The 16,898-nt window shown below is 48.2% G+C and overlaps 1 long non-coding RNA gene across 1 annotated transcript in view; it reads left to right on the top strand.

Moving 5' to 3' along the window:
• The window catches only part of LOC105514145, a 9,267-nt gene extending 2,399 nt beyond the window's left edge, over positions 1-6,868 (top strand). The window contains exons 2-4 of the long non-coding RNA XR_001002144.1: positions 3,180-3,497; positions 3,590-3,702; positions 5,637-6,868. This is a non-coding gene — a long non-coding RNA (uncharacterized LOC105514145). The remainder of the gene's footprint in view (positions 1-3,179; positions 3,498-3,589; positions 3,703-5,636) is intronic.
• The last annotated feature ends 10,030 nt before the right edge of the window (positions 6,869-16,898 follow it).

Genomic DNA, 16,898 nt, shown 5'->3' with positions numbered 1-16,898 from the left:
GCCCTCTCTGCCGGGCGCTCGTCCCCGCCTCCACCCTGGGATCTGAGCCCGGGCTGTCTCCCCGCGGCGCCGCGCCTGGCGGTCACTCCCTCTGACCTCCTGGGCCCGGTTCTGGGGCCAAGAGCCGCATCCCCAGGGACCTCGGTGGAAAAATATGCGGCTCTTGTAGCCACCCGAGACCTTCTGGATCAGAACCCCTGCACCAGCAGACTGGCTGTTGTGGACCTCCAGGCGGTTTTTACGCTGTGGAAGCTTGAGAACCTTGGCTCTGAGCCTAGACCCCGCCGGAGGGTGGACAGAGCCGGAGGGTGGACTGAGCCCCTTGTGGACAGCGACCCTGCCTTTGTTCCCTCACATAGCAGTGTGTCCTGCTGATTATTGACTGGTGAGACAGGGAAAATGGTTCCTGCAGGCAGCCCTGGGGTTCTTTAATAAAAATGGTCTTTCCTGGGTGATGACCAGGAGTGACTTGGAAATTGACACAGATTTCCTCAAAGGATTGATCCACTTAGTATCTGTTTAGATTACATCCCAAGTTGTTGACAATGGAGCTGAAAAAACACTCTGACCCTCTATTGTCGATGGTCTCTGAGGGGCTCACAGCACCTGGCGTGGCTCACATGGGAACGTGGACCCTTGCTTCATGGATGTCATTTATAGGCTGAGTGAAAATCTATCCCAGAAGGTTTGGGATACATTTGAAGATACTTTCAACCTTCACTGAAGATTATTCTTATTTCATAGGAAGGAACTACTTCCGTTCTTATTCCACCTAGAAAAAATGTGGAATAATTCAAAAGATGTGACCATAACTTTTTGTCTTTTTTCCAGAATATTTTAAAATATGTTTACATAATATTTACAATAAAATTTAACACATTCATACCTCTATAATGTATCCCATCCCCTGAGACCCAAGTCTCTGCTCTTAACCTAGTGACAGGGAGGGTTAAGGCCATGGTTTGTTAAGGACTGTTGGCTTACTGCACAATGTCTCCCACCAGAAGTCCATTTTGCAGCCAACAACCTTTGAATCACCCTGCCCTTGATTCAGGATGATTCTGATGGTGGAGTACGGATCACAGTGAGGGGAGATTCGGGTTAGGCCAGCCAGGTCTCTCAAGTACCATCTTCCAGGTGACCCTCTCACCTGCTTCTAAGCCTTTGAATGGGTTGTAGGAGGTTGAGGGCTGGGGATTAGGGATGAGAGGAGGACCCCAGAAGATGGGGCTTTCTGGCTGGTCTGCTCGGGGAGGATGGGAGAGGGTTTGCTATAGCAGGGGTTTGTTCAGGGCCAGTTGTGCTGTCAAGGGCCTGGACATACTCCTTTTCTTTATCTCAGCAATTCTACTTCAGGAATTTCTTCCATGGGAATAATCAGAGAGGCCCTTAAATGACCAACAATAGGCCAGGCACAGTGGCTCACAATTGGAATCACAGCACTTTGGAAGGAGGTGGGTGGAGTTCGAGACCAGCCAGGCCAACATGGCAAAACTCTGTCTCTACCCAAAATACAAAAAATTAGCTGGGCGTGGCACCTGTTATCCCAGCTACTTGTGAGGCTGAGGCAGGAGAATCACTTGAACCCAGGAAGCGGAGGTTGCAGTGAGCCAAGATCTAGCCACTGCACTCCAGCCTGGGCGAGGGAGCAAGACTCTATCTCAGAAACAAACAGAAAAACCCAACAATGTGGGAGGGGCTTAAAGAAGAGTGCTCAGTCACATGCGAGAACAATCTGCAGCCATCAAAAAATCCCATTTTCAAAACAGTTCTAATGACATGGAGAATGGCTCATGATATGAGGTGAAAAGCAGCATAGAAAATGGTATTGTATGATACCTACTTTATGCAAAATACGTATTATTTGCCTAAGGAAAAATGTACTTTTAAAAAGGACTGGAAGAAAGTTTGTCAAAATATTAACAATGATTTTCTTTGGGTGATGGGTTCATAGGTGATATTTGGTTTCTGCTTTTTCTGTTTTCCATAATGAGCACGTGTTACTTTTGAATTAGAAAAATAATTTAAGAACCTGCAATGTTCTAAGCATTGTGCCAGACTCAAAGATGAATAAACTACAAAGACATGTGTTCTGCCTTGGAGGAAGTCATCACTGTCAGTGGAGATAAGAGGTAGCCAGAAAATCGCAGTGTGGGGCAGGGTGGGGCAAGTGTGGAAGACAGAGAGGAGCAGGACGCAGTGGGAGCTCAGGGGAGGGACAGAGGACATCCCCTGAAATCTAAGCTTCCTGGGAGCTGGCACTTAGGAGGTCAGTAAAGCGGGATGGGCATCCCAGCTCTGCTCCCTGATGCCCTATAGCTTTGGGCAGTTTTCACCAAATAGTCTGGCTTTCCCATCTGTAAAATGGGATAATGAAAGGTTTTTGTGAGCAATTAATAAGGTAATGAATACAAAACATGGTCCCTGGCACACAGTAAGTGCTCAATAAAAATTAAATTTCCATTAGAATGTCTAAAGTCAAGTCTGGGCAGCAAAGTGCAAGGGTAGCGAGGAACTGGTTGAGGTTGCTTGGGGTTCACAGGGAGAGGGTGGGAGAGAGGATAGAGGATGCCAGCCAAGGGGCATAGCTTCTGGCATAGGTGCTGCACGGTGCTGGAGGCTGGGGGACCAGTTGAATGGGGGTTGCCTCCTGTACCCCTGAGGCAATGGAATGAGTAGAGGATGACTTGGGGATGAAAGGACAGAGAGTCAGCGGGCACAGTGGCTCACACCGGTAATCCCAGCACTTTGGGAAACCAGGGCGGGTGGATCACCTGAGGCTGGGAGTTTGAGACCAGCCTGACCAATCTGGTGAAACCCCACCTCTAACAAAATTAGCCAGGCATGGTGAGCATGCCTCCAATCCCAGCTACTTGGGAGGCTGAGGCAGGAGAATTGCTTGAACCCGAGAGGCAGAGGAGGTTGCAGTGAGCTGAGATCACGCCATTGCACTCTAGCCTGGGCAACAAGAGTGAAACTCCATCTCAGAAGAAAAAAGAAAGGATGGAGAGTCTGGAGCTAAACTCAAAACCCTTAGCCCTGACTGGAGAGGGTGAGGGCATGAAAGGACCTCCACAGAGCACCCCTGGCATTAATCAAGCATCTACAGTGTTGTATGTGCTGTGTTTTCAGTCCTGTTAGTAACCTTGAATATCAACATTACTATCTCCATTTTACAGATGCAGAAACTGAGGCCCAGGACCACACACTGATACCAAGTGGACTAGGATTCAGGCCGTTGACCATATTCTTCCAACTTCAGGAGCAACAGCACCTAGAGGACCCAAATTTGCTGTCATCCTCCACGAGGCCTCAGCAGTCTCCAACATGGAGGGGCACTGAGCCAGCCTAGGGGCTTCCAGGAACCTTCCTGACTGAACACTGGAAAGACCCTTTCATTCGTCCTGTCCTCCAGGTGGGACCCCACGCCCTGAGGTGGAACTGAGGTGAAGAGGAAGGGGAGTGGCTCCTGTGTGTTTTAATAGAAATGAATTTAAGTAAGTTTGAGAATGTCATAAATCCCTCAAGAGGGCTAGAAGTGGTGGAGGAGTCCCTGTACCCCCAAGGGATTCCTCTGATGTCTTGACAGCTTGTCTCCTGAAGGACTCAGTTCCTTGGGCCCAAACTTCTCCAGTCTCTCACGAAAGGAGATGAACTGCCTCAGATGAAGTGCCCGTCTTCAGCCTCGAAGTCCTCGAAAGGGTAAGATTGCTATATGTATCTGAAGATGGGTGCAACAGAGAAGCGAATGTCCCATAAGACCCCAGCTCTCTCCTCCTCCACTGAGAGCTCACACTGTCTACGGGGCAAGTCTCATTGCTTGAGAAAGCTCTTTTAATTTTTTCCAATCCACCTGGCAAACAGCCTGACCACAGTGTCTGTCTCACCCTCCTTCCCGAAACTTCAGTCTCCCCCATGGGATTTGCAGAATTTGGGAGGGGGTGCTGTGTTGCTTTGCAGTTCTGCTGCCCATTTTTCATAAGAGAAAACTGGGTGTCGACGAAATGAGAATAGATTCTGCAATAAAAGCATTTGGAGCCAGACAGTGGGAGAAATCTAATTTATAACAGTGGTTTTCAACCACGGCTGCAAATTAGAAGCACAAGAACACTTCAAAAAATACTCATACCCATGCCCCACCAAATATTTATCTTGAGATGGGACGCCTTCTTGCCTGCTTTCCTTGTGTGTGGGGTGTGTGTATGTACACGTGTGTGTGTGGTGTGTGTGTTTTAAAAAGTCTTCCAGGCGATTCTAATATGCCAGAGCTAAGAATGACTCACCTAAAATAAGACAACTGTGTTAGAAAGAATATCCAACAGAGAAATGAACAAAAGACATGAATGGGCAATTCACAAAGACAAAATAAAAATGGCTAATGGGCACATGAAAACCTGTTGACCCCAATTAATAATTAAAGAAATGCTAAATAAAACAATAATGAGATAGCATTTCATGTATCAAGTTGTCAACCCTTTTTTTTTTCTAACGAAAGAATATTCCCATGAATAACAACAACACGTTTGTGTGTGTGTTGGGGGTGGGGCTGTGGCGAGTCTCAAACACTGTGAGAATAAATAGCTACAATCTCTCCTGAGGGCAGTTGGGCAATATACACCTTTAGATCCCTCAATTTCACATTAAGATTCTATAAGGATGCGCTGAGATTTAGCTAGAACTGTTAATCTTAGCAGGAACAGAACATTGGAAATTCCTAAATATCTACCACTAGGAAATGAGTTCAATGAATTACGGTGCTGCCATAAAACAGGATGCCACACAATCACTGAATGTAATAGAGTCGATGAATATGTCCTGATTTGGGAAGATGTTCAGATAAACTATTGAGTGAAAAAAGAAGCAGTTTCCAAATAATAGCATTTTTGCTTTTAAAAAAAAAAGTCCTTCCATGAAATAGAAGTAAAAAAAAAAATAGAAGAATATGAAAAGTATATGTGTGTATGTGTCGGTACTTAGGAAAGAGCTTGCAAAAATATATGCAGGCCAGATGTGGTGGCTCATAACTTGTAATCCTGGAAAGACTCGGGAGGCTAAGGAGGGAAGATTGATTGGGGCCAGGACTTCAAGACCAGCCTGGGCAAGATAGGCAGACCCTGTCTCTATAATTTTCTTTTTCTTTTTTTTGTAAATTAGCCAGGCATGATAGCACACACCTGTAGTCTCAGCTACTTGGGAGGCTGAGGCAGGAAGATCCTTAAGCCCAGGGGTTCAAGGTCACAGTGAGCCATGATTGTACCACTGCACTCCAGCATGGGTGACAGAGTAAGACCCTGTCTTAAAAAAAAAAAAAGCAAGATTTTAGTAGTCATCACCTTTGTGTGCTACAAAGGTATTTTATATTTTTATTTTTGCTTCTCTGTATTTTCTAGCTTTCCCCTGCAAAGGATATACTGCATTTGTGTTTGTCAAAAGGAAAAACTTGCTTTTAATTTAAAAAATTTACTTTCCAGAGCAGTTTGCTCATCTGTTTTCTTCTGGGAGGAGACGGTCAACATCTTGGTGCAGCGAAATCTCCAGAAAATCCCCAGACTCTCCACCGTTATTTCCGCACCCCACCTTTGACCAAGGAGCTAAAACATAGCCTCAAACTGGACTTCTTCTCCCTCCTCTTCCAGGCCCTTTCCATGCTGCTGGGCTGTGAAAGGCTGAAGGAGGTGGAGCTGGGGAGGAAAAGGAAGATCTAGAGGTCTGAGAGAGCCTCAACTGAGTAGAGAGCAGCCTGGGTTCCGAAGTCCTGGCCCCAGTGGTGTGTAGCCATGTGACTTTAGATCAGGCCCTTGACTTCTCCACGCTACTGTGTGCACAGCTATCAAATGGGAATAATAACAGTATTGACCTCATGGGTGGTTATGAGGCTTTATTGAGATGGTACAATGTCAAGGACTTAGCACGTTGCCTGACACGTAACACTCAGTAAATGCCACCCTGACTGCGTTTAATTTGGGAAGCCAGACCCTTACCTGCCCAAGAGCTGTGATGGTAGCAAGCCTACCTGCAGCCATCCTCAGAGGGCAGGTGGAGAGCGAAGCCACGCCCCAGAGCCACAGACTCCAGAATGCCTGTCCTGGACTCCATGCCTAGACCTGTTACTTGATTAGGACTTCTGACCCCAGCTTCTCCCCCATTTGCCCTGTCACACCATCCCTTAAATGTCCTGTTGCCCCCTCTTGACCCTTCCTCCCACCCCAATTCCATTCATCACAGCCCACTTGTGGTGGCAGAACTGAGATGCCCAAGGCACTGAGTTCATGTTGCCACTGTTTGTCGCCCTCTGTGCCTTACAACAATGTGGGACCTGGGGATTCGAAACCACCACACTCACCAATTCTCTCAATCAATCCCCATGACCATCTCCATGCCTCCAAGCCCCTCTCTGTCAGCCCAGAGGGAGAGCTGCCCGCAAGGTCTCTGGCTCCTTAGTGCAGAGCGGGGTCTACACCAGGTGCAGAGTTTCATGGTCAGTGCAGCAGTGGGCCTGCCAATCAGACGCAGAGGCAGCTCAGCAACAGTCAGAGGCCCTCGGACAACATCAGGAATGGAAGTGGCTGTATGAGCTTCCAAAAGGCCCCATCTGGAAGTTGGAGAAGCTGGGTCCATTCCCTAACTCAAAGGAGGCCACAGTCCCTGGGGCAGGACCTGGCCCCTCCTATTCTTCCCCTGCCTTCCAGAGTGGGGTTGCCTGGGACCAGGTCCTCAGAAACTGTGATGGGAGGAGGGTGCCTTTACGACAGCAGGTGGAGCACCTCTGAGTCCCAAGTTCCCTACCCCAAAGACCAAGAAACAGTTGGGAGAACATTGGAGCCGGCCTTGCCTTCTCCTCTCCTGAAGGAATGGATGCATAAATGAATGAATGCCTCTACTTTACTCTTTTATTTTTAGAATGAAGGTAGAGAAAGAATAAAATAGCTGTAGATGTACAAACACTATTTAGAACACAGTTAAATAAGCCCAGAAGCTTAGTTGAACACAAGTGTCAATAGGCAACCACATTTTGCGTTTGCTGCCCAGCAGCTAAGCCAGAACTGGGCCCGGCGGTGCAGTAGTTTGGCCAACTATTTAATGAAAGACATGACATGACATGACATGACATGACCACACATTTCAGGTAAGGGGAGAAAGGGGGAGGAAGCTTTGGGGGGTGTGTCTCCGCACCCACATAGAGTTGAAGTCACTTGTACTTGATGTAACTTGACAACTCGATGAGCTTAGAATCAAGCTCCCACAGATGGGGAAATCTCATTTTCTAAATGAAATTAACAAAGTAGGAGGGGCAGGTCAGGGTGTTTCAATTCATACCCCAGCCTGCTCTCCTAGCAATCTGGTAACTAGACCAGAGCTTCTGCTAAGTAAGTTAATCAAACAACACCTGCTGGGGCGGTGTTGCCCACAGACTTGCTCACCATTCTAAGACCCTGTACATACACACACACACGCACACACGCATGCACTGTCATCCTGTTCTGGGCTATTCTATGTGTTTGATGCTTGAGCCAAAGATAGAATTTGTGTGGACTGTTTTCCCTGAATACTTAACTTTTGCCTGGGACCAGGTACCCAAGAACTCTTCCTGAGAGCCCAACCCAGGCCTTGAGCAGCCACATTGTCACAGGCCCTCTGGCTTTATTGCTGTGTTGTTGACTCAGCTGGGGATTTCTGGTGGCTTTGAGATTCTCTCTCCATCTGGACTAATCTCTGAGGCTCCAGGTTCCTTCCTAGTCCCTATTTCCTCCTGTCTCTCCCCCTTGGACTCACTTGGGCAATGGGCTGCTCCAGTCGGAAAGGGTCAGGCCCTGTTAGGCTGGGGCCACTGCCCTGGGCAGCATCTGGAGTGAAAGGCAGGCTGCTATTGGGCCCTGAGAAGCAGGTATTTTTATTCTGGGGAGTGGTCCCTTTTTGGGACTCAGACCCTGGGAATTTTGGGTTCCCCACTCAGCTGTAGCTAAAGTTGGGCTCCCAGGACCCTCACCAGGCTAAGAGTGAATGCACTTGGGTTTCTTAGCTCCCCTGCCCCCACCATTCCCCATAGTGGGTTCCTTTTGTCTTCACTAAATCCCCTCCAATCTCCCCTTCCAAAAGCCAGCAGATCCAAGTGGAATTCAACACCCAAACACTCACACAAAGGCAAGGATTAATAGCTGGCTTTGTCTGGGCACAGATGTGCAGCAGCTTGGTGGGGGGGGAGCAGGGCGAGGGGGGCATTTTTTTCTTGCCACTTGAGTCAGTTGGGCTCTGGCTCCACACTTGAGGCTGGGGAGGGGAGGAAGCCAGGGAGGAACTGCTGCATGGATTCTCCCTCGAGGGCACCACACCCGACTTCTCTGAGCTGGTGTGTTCTAGGGGGTCTGGTCCCCACGAAGGAGAGACTTCCTCTACCAAGCTCTTCTCTGGCTGGGAGCCTGTCAGCCTCTCTTCCTTTGACTTCAACAAGTCACATTTGCAAGCTGTTTCTGGACTCAGTTCCTGTTCTTCTAGAGCCTGAGCTCTAAAACAGGCCCCAGAAATTCTCAAAGAAACCCTGAGAGGTGAATGGACTAACTGGGACACTGACAGGAGGCACACGGGGGCCCATATTGCAGGAGGATGGGGAATGTTCCTGGAGGAGGTGGGGCTTAATCGGAGCTCCAAAGGATGGACAGAGGGGAAAGAAGGAGACTTCTTTGTAGGGACTCCAGGAGGGGTCAGTGGGGCAGGAGAGAGCAGGGCCTTGAAGGTATGGGAAGGGGAATGAGCATTTTCTGTGGCAATAGGGAGCCACTGAAGTTGTGGATCAGAGTCAGAGCTGGAGGAGCACCATGGGTATAAGGAAGCCTGTTCTGTCGTTGGGCACAGAACAGGCTGGAGGAGATGGTAGCCAAGGAAACAAATGGATGTTGCTGGGCCAGAGCTCATTCTCACTCAGTCCCTCTGCATCCAACAGAATCCCTTATTTGAACAATCCATGCTACAATTCAACCACACAATCACGGAGTTACAAATTTGGTCCTCAATACTTAGGGACAGAAATATCATGTTTCCCTATTGTTCTATGTCAGGTAAGTTAGGCTTCATTCCCAAACACAGAGCTCATTGGAAATATAACATCAGTCAAGTTCGGGGTGAAGGGGTGCTTCCCCTTCCCTAGGGTGGGACAAGTATCTGGGGTCTCCAACCCAGCTGGTCTCTGAGGGGCTTGTTGATCAAGACAAGGCCCCTGGTATCAGAAGGTTTATATGCTAGAGGAAGGAAAACAGTAAGAAACAAGGAAGCAAATGAATACATGAGATGGCTTTAGATCAAGTTTGTCCAACCTGTGGCCTGCAAGCCACGTGCAGCCCAGGACAGCTTTGAATGCAGCCCAGCACAAATCTATAAACTTTCTTAAAACATTATGAGATTTTTTGAATGCAGCCCAGCACAAATCTATAAACTTTCTTAAAACATTATGAGATTTTTTTTTTTTTTTTTTTCCTGAGACGGAGTCTCATTCTGTCACCCAGGCTGGAGTGAAGTGACACACACTTGAACCTCCGTCTCCCAGGTTCAAGCTATTGTCCTGCCTCAGCCTCCTGAGTAGTTGGGATTACAGGCATGTACCACCATACCCAGCTAATTTTTTGTATTTTTAGTAGAGACAGAGTTTCACCATGTTGGCCAGGCTGGTCTCGAACTCCTGACCTCAGGTGATCTGCCCACCTTGTCCTCCCAAAGTGCTGGGATTATAGGTGTGAGCTACCACGCCTGGCCAAACATGATGAGATTTTTTAGCAAATTTTCTTTTTTTTTTTTTAGCTCATCAGTTATCATTAGTATTAGTGTGTTTTATGTGTGGCCCAAGACAATTCTCCTTCTTTCCATGTGGCCCAGGGAAGCCAAAAGATTGAGAAATGCTGGAGAAGAACAGACTGATATGTCTGGCTGGGATGAGTGGTCAGAGAAGGCTACTCTGAGGAGACAGCGTTTCAGCTGAGAACTGGAGGATGAGAAGGAGTGAGACATAGTAGAATCTCATCTAGACTAGATATTTAACCCTTTTTGGTCTAAAAAATGTAATTTCAGAGAGCTCAACATAATACAGAGATAGAGGGGCTAAGCATATTTAATGCAAAGGAATGGAGGCAGGATGAGATTGGAGTGGCAGTCTCAAGTCAGAAAGGCTGGTGCAATGACAGGGTGCTGAGTGAGGGACACATAGGAAAAGGTGAGCTCGGAGGGCAGGCCTGGCTAGAGAAGGAGTTGCGAGTTCAGTGGGAAAAATAAATTTCGAGGGTCAGATTGTGAACTGATTCATGTTTGAAATGTTGAAAAGTTGAATGTTTTACAATTTGAAATTAAAGACAATACCATTTACATTAGCACCTCAAAATAAGAAATACTCTAGTATAAATCTAACAAAACATGTATAAAATCTATATGAGTGAAACAATAAAATGCTGGTAAAATAAATCAAAGATCTAAATAAATAGAGAGATATTCCATGTTCATGGATGGTGAGACTCAATATTGTTCAGATATCGGTTCTTTCCAACTTGATCTATAGATTCAATATAATCATAATCAACTCCCAGTAGCCTATTTTGTGGATATTGGCAAAGCAATTCTTAAGTTTATGTAGAGAGGCCAAAGACTAGAACAGTTAACACAATATTGAAGGAGAAAACAAAGTCAGAGGGCTGACACTACCCCATTTCAAGACATACTATAAAAGCTATTGTGATCACCTGTAGTCCTAGTTCCTTGGTGGGAGGATTGCTTGTGCCCAGAAGGTCGAGGTTGTAGTGAGTTATGATTGCACCACTGCACTCTAGCCTGGGCCACAGAGTGAGACTCCACCCCCCCAAAAAAATTCAAAATAGATTATAGATCTAAATATAAAGGCAAAACTATAAAAATTCTAGAAGATAACAGAAGAAAATCTAGGTGACCTTGGGTTTGGTGATGACATTTTAAATATAACACCAAAAGTATGATACATAAAAGGAAAAAATTGACAAGTTGAGTTTCATTAAAATTAAAAACTTCTCTGCAAAAGACATTGTTGAGAGAATGAAAAGACAAGTCACAGACTAGGAGAAAATATTAGCAGAACACGTATCTGATAAAGGACTGGTATCCAAAGTACACACAAAGAACCCTTCGACAATAAGAAAACAATTCAATTAAAAATGAGCAAAGATCTGAACAGACATCTCACCAAAGGCATACAGATGGCAAATAAACATATGAAAAGATGCTCAACATAATATGTCATTAGGGAATTGCAAATTAGAATAACAATGAGATACCACTACACACCTATTATAATGGCTAAAGTCCCAAACACTGGCAACAGCAAATGCTGAAGTGGCTGAAGAGCAATAGAATTCTCATTCACTGCTGGTGGGAATGCAACATGATACAGACACATTGGAAGGCAGTTTGGGAGCTTCTTGCAAAGCTAAACATACTCTTACCATATAATCCAGCGATCACCCTCTTAGGAATTTACCCAAATGAACTGAAAACTTCTGTCCACACTAAGGCCTGCACATAAATGTTTACAGCACCTTTATTCAAAAAATTGCAAAAACTTGAACCAAGGTATCCTTCAGCAGGTAAAGGTTAAATAAATAGTGGTTCACCCAGACAATGAAATATTATTCACAGTTAAAAAATGATCAAGCTATCAAGTCATGAAAGAACCTTAAATATGTAATGCTAAGCGAAATAAGCCAGTCTGAAAAGGCCATATACTATAGGATTCCAGTATTTGACATTCTGGAAAAGGCAAACTTGTGGAGACAGTGAAAAGATCAGAGGTGGCCCGGGTTCCTGGGGAGGGGTGACGGATGAATAGTGGGAACACGGGATATTCAGGGCAGTGAAACTGCTCTGGATGACACTATAATAACGGTGGCTGTTACACATTTGTCAAAATCCATAGCACTCACAACACTGAAAGTGAACTCTGATATAAACTATAAACTTCAGCTGATAATGCAGCACTTTGGGAGGCCCAGGAGGCTAGTTTGAGCCCAGGAGTTCAAGACCAGCCTGGGCAACAGAGCAAGATCTCAGCTTTACAAAAAATAAGAAAAATTAGCCAGGCATGGTTGTGAGTGCCTGTAGTCCCAACTACTCAAGAGGGTGGAGGATCGCTTGAACCTGGGAGGCCCAGGCAGTAGTGAGCTGTGATCATGCCACTGCACTCCAGCCTGGGCAACAGAGTGAGACCTTGTCTCAAAATAATAACAACAACAATAATAATAATGTATCAATATTGGCTCATCACTTGTAACAAATGTAACACATGAATACAAAATGTTAATAGCAGAGGAAACTAGGGGCCAGGCGAGGTGGCTCATGCCTTTAATCCCAGCCCTTTTTGGGAGGCCGAGGCAGGCAGATCACGAGGTCAGGAGTTCGAGACCAACCTGGCCAACATGGTGAAACCCCATCTCTACTAAAAATACAAAAAATTAGCCACGAAAAATTAGCCAGGCATGGTAATACATGCCTGTAATCCCTGTAATCCCAGCTACTCAGGAGGTTGAGGCAGGAGAATCGCTTGAACCCAGAAGGCAGAGGTTGCAGTGAATGGAGATAGTGCCATTGCACTCCAGCCTGGGCAACAGAGCAAGACTCCGTCTCAAAAAAACAAACAAACAAATGAAAAGAATACTAATAGAGGAAACTTGAGGGGTTAGGAAAGGGGTTTATGAGAATTCTGTACTTAAAAAAAAAAATTCTGTAAACCTAAAGGTGCTCTTTCTTAAAAGCCTGTTAATAAACATTTAAAAAATAATTTCAAAAAAACTGCTGCCTAATCCCATCTCCTTCAGGGCAGGGCGAGGCAGCCCCTCTCCCTCAGCACCAGCTGCCAACAAACTCTCCTTTTTCCCCAGCCAAAGGCCTGGAGTGCTCATGAGGGAGCCCAAAGCACCACTTGGGGCCAGGCGACAGTGCAACATTTCTTCGGCTGGGCGAGGGAAAAATCTCTCCCAACACCAGCACACAAATGATCTTAATCCATGACCTGGGCTGGGATGATGTTGCCAGGCCTCCTCCCTGCAGGGGTGCCATTCGTACTCCACATCCCTCTCCTGCCCTCCCAACCCTCTCCAGTGTCCCTGGGTGGGGTGCCAGATTAGTCCAGTGCCCAGGGACAGCCGTGGTGCCACAGCCTCAGGGGAGTGGACGGGAAGTGCTAGATGCTTCTCCTCCCTGCAGGTTGCCTGTGCCTGGGCTCGGGGCAGGATAGGGTAACGAGGTCAGGCCACCGATCCCAGGGCAGACAGGGGAGCCCTGAAGAGCTGTGGGACAGCAAGCAGGAGGCCACCCTCCAATGGGGTGTAGCGATGATGGCAGTGCCTTCCTAGCTGGGCTGTAATGAAGATTAGATGAGATAATTCACAGAAAATCCTCAGCACAGGGCTGACACAGGAAGTATCCACCATGGCTATTCCCACTCGTCAGCCCCACACCTGTCCTCCTGCTGGGGAACAAGGCTGTAGGTGACGCAGAGGCCAGGCACCAGATCTGCTGTGTCTGTCCTGGAGCCCTAGCATGTAACAGGATCTTGCATTTCCTCAGCAGGCAGTACTGAGAGTCTGCCCTGTGCCAGGCTGGGGAGAGAGTCACACACATACACACACATTCCAGCCCTCCCAGGCTCTGCAATTCAGTGAGGGAGACATGATCATCAAATAAACACGTAGAAGTGTACTGTGAGGAAGTGATGCGTGCTGTGAAGAAAAAGAAGGAGAGGAAAGGGCTACTGAGTGACAGGCTGCTACCTTAGGCAGGGCGATGGGGAAAGGCCTGGGAGGTGGCCTGGGAGAAGGGAGAGGGTGCCAGGTGGAGGGAACAGTGTGTGCAAAGGCCAAGAGGCAAGAACATGCTAGGTGTGCTTGAGGAACAGCAAGAAGGTTGGTGGGGCTGGAACAGAGAGTAGAGGAGAGGGGAGGAGTGGGACTGGACAAGCAGCCGAGGCCACAGAGGCCGGGAGAAGAACTTTGGGTTTTCCTCCAAAAAAGTCCATGGAGTGCTTGGAGCACAGAAGGAGCATAATCGGATGCTGGGCCAGCACCGCCAGACACGCAGAGCTTGTCAAACACACAGGCTGTTGGTCCCCTCCCAGACCTGCTGATTACACTCTGCATCCTCACAAATCCCCAGGCGCTCCTATTTGGAAGCACAGGGCTAACTCATTTCTTTTTTCTTTTTCTCTTTTCCTTTTTTTTTTTTTTTGAGATAGAGTCTCGCTCTATGGCCTAGGCTGGAGTGCAGCGGCACGATCTCAGCTTACTGCAACCTCTGCTTCCTGGGTTCAAGCTTTTCTCCTGCCTCAACCTTTTGAGTAGCTGGGATTACAGGTGCTCTCATCAGGCCTAGCTAATTTTTGTATCTTTAGTACAGACAGGGTTTCACCATGTTGGCCAGGCTGGTCTCGAACTCCTGACCTCAAGTGAGCTGCCCGCCTCGGCCTCCCAAAGTGCTGGGATTACAGGCATGAGCCACCACGCCTGGCCGGCTAACTCATTTTCTAAAGCATCACTCTGGATGCTGTCTTGAGAACAGACATCCAAACGAGGATGGGAGCAGGGAGGCCAGCACGGAGGCTGTGGTGAGAGGTGACCGGCAGTGGGGACGGTGAGATGCCAGTGGATCCTGCATCTATTCAGAAGGCAGAATAAACCGGGTTTGCTGATGGGGTGTGTGTGGGTGGGAAAGGGGAAAGGCAAGAATGGCTCCAGGGGCATTATGAGTTAGGTAAGTGGTGGTGCATCTGCTGATGGGCGCACCGGGAAATGAGCTCATGGGCCACAGGGCTCCCCGACCCACAGCCTCCCCGGCCAGTCTTCCTCAGCTACCGGCCATCAGACAGATTCTTTCTATCCTCTGGCCTGTTTTGACCCATGGGGGTAGGCCTCAGTGGGTGTGAGTGAGCCCTTTTCTCTTCCAAAGATCCTCTCTCTTAACCATCTTGTCTTCCGTAGCCAAGGTGAGGGGCCTGGCAGGCCACAATAGCAGACTACTAGGGTTTGGGGACCAGAAAGTATTCCTGGTTCCTGATTCCCCTCTGGGCCAGCCCTGAGAAAGCCAGGGATCATGTCTAAGCTTTGTGCATGGTGGCATCTCCATGATAACCCACAGTGAGGCCCGGGTTCCCCGGACAGCAGGGAAATGTGTCCAGCAGGGGCAGAGCAGTGTCCCACAGGCACACTCAGACCCCAGCTCCCAGGTTCCAGCTGCCTTGCACAGTTCGCCTCACCTTTCAGGGCCTTGGTTTCCCTTTTTGGATCTGTGAAAGGGAGACCAAAGAAGGCCCAGCTCAGCGCCCGCACTTTCTGTAAAAGCAAAGTGCTTTCCACAGGTGGTCTCCCCAGCCTCAAGAGCTTCTTGGGCAACTCAGAAAACAGAGACAGAAAACTTTTAACCCCAATGATCTCACAGCCTGCAAACTAAGAAGCCTCAGATGGGGAAGCCAGGTACTCAGGCAGTACTGAGGCCCTGGACACCCTTCTCCCTCCCAGAGGGTCCTGGGGCCCTCTTGTGGTGACTCTGAGGACCCCAGACCTTAATGAACCTGAGCCCTGGAGCCACCCAGCCCCACCAGACCTGCCTCAAAGCCCAGAAATTGGAGCCCAGCACGTCAGACCCAGAAAACCCAGATCTCAAGAGGGCAGGAGGCCGTGTCATCCAGCTCCCAAGGTGAGACTCAGCTGCTCTGCGAGAGTGAAGCTTGCTTTCAAGTAATAATGCAGGAGAGAGACAGAGACAGACACTGCAAGGGAGAGGATGGGAGTAAGAGCCAGAGACACAGTCAGAGATGGAGGGCAGGAGCGGAAGAGAGACTGAGAGACTGAGAGACTGGGAGGCAGGGAGAGAGGAAGGAGAAAGAGGATAGGGGCAGCTGTGGGGAGAGAGCAGGTGTGCCAGTGAGCATGGGGGCTGTAGAACTTCTGCACTGGCAAGGCTTAGGGGCAGCAATCTGGTTGGAAGGGGACCTGGGGTTTGTCTCAAAGCTGGATTAACACAAGTGCTGGCTGGGTGCCGTGGTTCACGCCTGTAGTACTAGTACTTTGGGAGGCTGAGGCGGGAGGATGGCTGGAGGTCAGGAGTTAGAGGCTATAGCGAGCTATGATCATGCCATTAGGTGACAGAATGAGACCCTGTCTCAAAAAAAAAAAAAAAAAAAAAAGCAGAAGGAACACAGGAAGTGCCTAACTCTGTCTTAGGTGGAATGTTTGAGGAAGGCAGTGGCCACCCGTAGCTGGATCACTTCTGTCCCCTCCACTATGACTGTGTGTGTATTTGGGGCAGCGGGAGGAGAGGGGGTCTCAAGGACAGAAAGGACAGAATCAAAGCTCAGAATGGTTTCAGTTCCCACCCTGTCCCTGTTACAAAGCCCCAAGAGAATATGTGACTTCTGGCTCCGTGGCTTACTTATAGACCTTGATTTTTTCATAATTAAATTTCTGGCTGTTTTTTCTAAGCCCGAAAGCCGCCACCTGAGGGTGATAAAGGGAGGGCCCCAGGTCTGGACCTGCTCTTCTGTCTGTGCCACTCCTGTACTCAGTGGCCCATGCCCTCTGCTCCTCAGTGTCCCCACATCTACAGAGCCTCCCTTCCCTGCCACCTCCTCCAGAATTGTTGTGAGAATCAAAGAAAGCGAATGGGCCGGGCACAGTGGCTCCCGCCTGTAATCCCAACACTTTGGGAGCCCGAGGTGGGCAGATCACGAGGTCAGGAGTTCAAGACCAGCCTGGCCAACATGGTGAAACCCCATCTCTATTAAAAATACAAAAATTAGGCCGGGCGCGCTGGCTCAAGCCTGTAATCCCAGCACTTTGGGAGGCCGAGACGGGCAGATCACGAGGTCAGGAGATTGAGACCATCCTGGCTAACACGGTGAAACC

Source organism: Colobus angolensis, unplaced genomic scaffold (genome assembly GCF_000951035.1).
Source record: "Colobus angolensis palliatus isolate OR3802 unplaced genomic scaffold, Cang.pa_1.0 Scaffold24, whole genome shotgun sequence".
NCBI lineage: Eukaryota > Metazoa > Chordata > Mammalia > Primates > Cercopithecidae > Colobus > Colobus angolensis.
This window is presented reverse-complemented; position numbering and strand designations above follow the sequence as displayed.